The sequence below is a fragment of the Borostomias antarcticus genome, assembly GCF_949987555.1.
Source record: "Borostomias antarcticus genome assembly, chromosome: 6".
NCBI lineage: Eukaryota > Metazoa > Chordata > Actinopteri > Stomiiformes > Stomiidae > Borostomias > Borostomias antarcticus.
The window spans coordinates 25,929,057-25,935,159 of record NC_140239.1 but is presented as its reverse complement, the minus strand read 5'-3'; the positions used below and the strand labels follow the sequence as shown (position 1 = coordinate 25,935,159).

The window sequence follows — 6,103 nt, the reverse complement described above, 5'->3', positions numbered from 1 at the left end:
GCAGTTTATAGGCAGGTATAAACAGCAACGAGACTCTGGTTACACACATACACAGACAGATAGACAGGCAGACAGACAGACAGACAGACAGACAGACAGACAGACAGACAGACAGACAGACAGACACGCACACAGACAGACAGACACGCACACACACACACACACACACACACTGCAGAGACCATTTAACATACCAGTAGTCACTAGAGAAGCTGTGCAGATTCACCATAGCGACATGCTTGCTACTAAAACAACATAGTGACATGAGAGAGAGAGAGAGAGACAGGGAGAGAGAGAGAGAGAGAGAGACAGAGAGAGAGAGAGGGCACAGGAAGGAAGTGGGAGAGAGATGAAGTGAGAGAAGGACGACGGTAGCACCATGACACCCCCCCCCCCCCCCCCCCTAGAGAAAAGGTGGAACCATACAGAGAGAAAGCGCTTGTGTGACCGACATCATCATGCGGTTCCCGTACACCGTAATCAGCCAGCAGCATCAGATACAACTGGGAGACGTCACAGATAGACATCGGTGTGGGAAACACTTGTCCCTCGGGGGGCGGCTTTGTGAAGGCTTCATTCTGGGACCTGGGTGGATATGGGCCAAAGCGGCCTCTGTGTGTTACATGACATGATAGTAGGCTATGCTTGATGGCCTGGGTTACATGACCTGATAGTATGCTTGATGGCCTGGGTTCCCCGGGGAGTCAAACCCTCTAACAGTGGAACCTCTTGCTGACGGAAGTGTTTGGGACCAAGCCCATCAGTTTGTCTGATTTTCTTTCTCTTTCTTTCTCTCTCTCCCTCTACACCTGACCTCCTCTGCTCTTTAAACCAGCTCATTTCCTCCATAGAGTGCAGAGGAACGTGTAAACACACAACATTAAACACACACAAACATGTGTATAGACACATTATACAGATGATAAATAGTGGAGGATCACACTGAACTTGTTTCTGAATAGTGAATACCACTGTTCATGCATTCCCTTAATCAGTAGCCTACTCGAGTATCTAGCGTCAGTGATTCACATTACAATCGAGTTTTACTGACTGGAAACTCTGACACACACACGCTCTCTCTCTGTCTTGATTTCTGCCTCATCTCTCTCACTCTCTCTCTCTCGCTCTCTCACTCTCTCTCTAACACACACACACACACACACGCACACAATAACTTCCTTTCCAAACACGGAAATTACTAAAATAGCCCAATTCTCACTCATATTTCACGCAGATTGGTCTGAATTGTCAACAAAGAGTCTCAAATGTAGGCTATGTAAAGAAGTATTTCAGGGTTTCTAGTGTGCTACTCTTGAACTTTGCCTTTAGCACTATGCTCTTAGTCACTTGTTTAGAAAGGAGACAAATGCGTCTGCTAAATTACTGTACTGTAATGTAATGTAATGTTTTGGGACCTCCTCCTCCACGATCATAGGTAAAGCTTCGCACATCTGTCACAGTTGGTCACACAGCTCCAGTTTGCGTTATTTAGCCTATACTTAACTGAAGTTTAAAGTGTAAATTAAATGACAGATGGCGAGACCGCTGCGGGCTTCAGCTCAGTTCAGATTCATGCGACAATAGGGTGCTTTTTAGTTTTTACCCTACTTCAAAGGAGCTGTGACATAGAAGCGGCCATGTTGCAGAAAAGTTTAACTACCTTGTTCCCCGAATGAATGTGTTCCAGTTTGTCTTAAACTCCGCGTAGAACATATGGCCTTATGTGAGGCAATCGTAACCGAGGTGTGTGTAACCTAGCTTTATTTCGGGTCGGAGCAAAGTGAAAAAGGTCCATGGAACTCACCAGAACTATACTCGGCAGGTATTCGTGGCCAAATACCAACATCAGCACTCGAGCGCGCCGACCAGACTTCTCCTTCTGTCTTCCTCTTTTCGTTAGAGTCGTCGTTGGACCACTCTTTCTCTCCACATACTAAAGCTCTCGATTCACGTGTGTTCCCGGTAAGGTCCCTTATCTCTGTGGCACCTGGTGGTTTTGTTCCTCCATTCTGAGCGGTGATGTGTAGGTTGTTTAATTGCTGACTGTCTGTCCTGTCGATGTGCGGTTAACGGGAGTCCCTCCTCTCCCGCCGCGCGAGCAAGATCTCCTCCCCTTCAGGGGATGCTGAGCGACTCAGCGAGATTCAAAAGATTCTTAGGAAATGTAACTTTGAGCATCCGTTTAAATTTGAGTTTTAAAGTTGCTTTCCCACTCTCTGACTGGATTTGCTTTGTGCACCTCGTCTGACTGCGTTTGGCTAACTATTCCCATGCTCTGGCAGTTGTGAAATTCAGCAGAGGTATGCGATACGCACGCACCCACGCACAGTCATACACACACACACACACACACACACACACACACACACACACACACACACAGGTCAGGCTCCACACACGCGCGCGCGCACGCACACACACACACACACACACACACAGAAAACACACACACACACACACACACACAGGCTACTTTTCACAATCAATACGTTAGCATGTCACTTCTCATTGTAGCCTACCTGTAAGATGTGGCATGTGATGAATAAACCTTGACTTGATGTGTGTGTGTGTTTGTTACAGCTCTACGCTCAATGGTTCTACATCGACCTCTAGTGTTTTCCTAATGCCATGCTCACCCTCTGCTTCCAGGCAGCGCGCGCGCACGCACACACACTCACTCACACACAAACACACACTCTCACACAGACACACACACACACACACACACACACACAAAGAGACACACACTCACACTCTCTCTCTCTCTCTCACACACACACACACACACACACACACATACATACACACACACACACACACACACACCACCACCACCACCACCAGGGGGAGACATCAGACAACCCTACAGGGCTACGTCAGTGATAGTTCCTTATTTGTGCGTGGCTGGCCAGCCGCGCAGCTAGAATAGCAAATGTCCAGTAGTCGTCACTCCCTTTGTCCTGTTGTTGACCTGCAGTTCTATGTTGCTACCACAAGAGGCAGTGGTCCCAGAACCTGCAGTTCTATGTTGCTACCACAAGAGCATTTACCGTTTTCAGGCCACAGGAGGGCAGCAACAGGCTTAGATAGACTGTGTTCCTTGTTTAGTGGGCAGCAACAGGATAGATAGACTGTTCCTTGTTCAGTTTCAGCAATTCAATGAGTATTTGAGTTAGGCTATTTAGTTTATTTGGTATAAACTGGTTTATTTAGTTTATTTGGTATACGTATTTCTGTTAGTTATACATTAGGCCTATATTTCTTTATTATTTCAGAGACCACACACTCACTGTCTGTTTATGTAAGTGAAGAGAATTGAAAGGTCAAATAATGTGTATAAAGGGTTTATAGAGGGGTCCACAGCTCCCGACCCAATATGATGCGAGGGGGTGGAGTCGTGCCACCACACCACTGTCCACGCCACAGACCCTGAGAGGGCTAGAGAAACACTTTCTTCACCGGTGGGGGCAGGTGGGTAGGAATGGTGGTGGAGCATCCATCGGGGACCCGCTGTAGGTCCGCTAGCCTTGTGTTATATTCCGCCGGAGGTCCGCCAACTCGTCCATCGGGGACCCGCTGTAGGTCTGCTAGCCTTGTGTTATCTGGGTTTATCCCTTACCTTTGTCCAGAAACAGAAGTTGAACCAATTGCAGCAAAATAGCTAACATTACAGGAATCATCAGTGTAACTGCTTTAGCCACTGACCGCTACCATTAATGTTATGGAAGCTGCTGCTAGTTGTGAGCTCATGAGCTAACTGGCTATCTTGCTCTTATAGTGCACGATTAGCATTGGAAGCATTGGAACGGATGTGTCCAGGCGTCAAGACCTATCTTAATTTATCAGACATTATTTCATGTCATTTCAATTCACAGCTATTTCAGTGGAATGACTAGCTTCCGTCCTATCAGTCCTGAACAGAAACAAGCCAGCCACGCACATAAGCCAGGCTGGACCTGGCCTGGTTTCTATGGATACACCGGTTAGCAGTTCCCCCTCGTCTACCGCTTTATAGATCTTCATAGGGCTGATGTAGGAACCAGTTCACTAGTCACCCACCAGGGGGCAGTAGCAGTTTGTGTTTGCGTCACAGAGCTAGAACCCCCGTCATGGTCAGAGCTGCATCTCGGTACCTGCATCCTCCTCTGTCTCAGCCAGTCAATAGCTTTCCTCTCCCAGGTGGAAGCTGACCGCTGCAGCCGAGCCCCATTCCTCTCACACATGTGAGAATAAATGACAGCAAAATGCCAGAACACGCTGGTATCACTTTGGCTGATTCCAGATCAGCCCGGTGCAGTTGAGAGGAAGCAGACGAGGGGGAGGAAGGAGACTGAGACTCTACTGTAAACTAGCCTACAAATGACCTACACATTCAGCATTGCCTCTTCGCACACGTGTTTTTTAATGCCCGTTTAAACCAGTTTTTGGACTGCCCCCAGCACCCACACACACACACAAGTCTGTCTGTTGCACAATCTTTATTTCTATTTTTTCTCTCTCTCTCTCAGCAGTCTATGGCTCAGATTGGCAGCAGACCAGTGTGTTACATAGACAGACCCCTCCCCCCTCCAGACAAGTTACCATGGAAACAGGCTCATTCATTTCGCTCCTCCACCTCGTTCCGTCCGTGACTTCCTGATTCTCCTCCAGATTCCAGCACCGTTCAACCCCCCCCTTTAGATCCCCATCCTGGAGATCTAACCTCCGTTGCCTTTCTCAAATCTAAGGCGTCCTTATTCAGTATAGTACAGCTGGAACGGCCGTATCTTCGGTGCCCGGGGCCGAACAGACCAGAACCAGAACAGACCAGAACAGCAGATTGACAGAGGCAGCACAGAGTCTGAGGACATGAGTCACACACAGGGGGGGGGGGCTAGACCACTACGGGCTGGGCAGAACACACATGCCCACACCAAGCAGCGTTCCATGGCGGCGGCCATATTTGGGCGTACAATTCAGAATGCTTAATGAGAACCGGAAAGGTTTCGACAGTGGTTGACGCTCTCTGAACCCTCTCCTCTGGCCTGGGCGACGGATGATCGGACGTAATCTGAGCTCTGGCATCAATTATACAGCAATAGATTAGCCAGCCTAACCTGCCTCGTCCTTATCTTAACCTCAGCAGTGTAATACAATCTAAACACTAGACCCTAAACCCTACACCCATCAGTCAGAACAGATCTCCTTTCCCCCCTGTGTGTGTGTGTGTGTGTGTGTGTGTGTGTGTGCGCGTGTGTGTGTGGATGAGCTAGTGTGTCCTCCATGTCTACTCTCCTAGGATTGGGTCCCATGTATTGTTATACAATACACACAATATAAACATGATTGATGAGGCAGGAAGTGGCATCCGGGAAATGTTCAGGGCAAAGCCTGAACTATATCTTATCTATCAGTATGTCCACTATATTTACTGTGATTCAATCAAAACACACACACACACACACACACGCACGCACACACACACACACACACACACACACACACACACACACACACACAGTGTATAACCTTTTGTAAAGTACACCAGCCCCCCCCCACCCCCCCCACCCCAAACACACACATAATTCCTGAAACTCAAATACAGTAGATATTTACATTGGCATCTCACTGGAGATCCATGCTGCTAATTTGTCTCCCCTCAGTTCTGTGTACAACATATCAATTAGACACTCTCACTTTCTCTCGCTCACACACACACACACACACACACACACACACACACACACACACACACACACACACACACACACATACACACACACACACACACACACATACACACACACACCTGAAAAGAGCAGCCTTCCTCAAATAATATGACAGACACACACACACACGTACACGCACAGCTCCAGAGCAAGTCTTTACAGAATCTGAGGGAGTTAAGAGGTTAAAGGTTAAAAGTTGACTCCAGGCTCCAGTTCTCTTCACTAAGCACTCCCAGCAGGCCAAGCGAGAGCGACTATGCCACAGTACAGACATGCAGGGACAGAAGAGTGGAGGATGGAGGGGCGCTCTGTCTCTCAGTCCCTCAGGGCAGTCTAGGTAGTTGAGTCTTTGCATCAGAACAGATAAAGCAGGTCATCTACAGAGAAGGTGCTCT

General features: G+C 48.0%; 1 protein-coding gene across 1 annotated transcript in view; it reads right to left on the bottom strand.

Moving 5' to 3' along the window:
• dtnba (dystrobrevin, beta a) overlaps window positions 1-1,866 on the bottom strand; it is a 16,603-nt gene extending 14,737 nt beyond the window's left edge. The window contains exon 1 of the mRNA XM_084439443.1: window positions 1,805-1,866. The gene's annotated coding sequence lies outside the window, so the exon portion shown is untranslated. The remainder of the gene's footprint in view (window positions 1-1,804) is intronic.
• Between the last annotated feature and the right edge of the window lie 4,237 nt (window positions 1,867-6,103).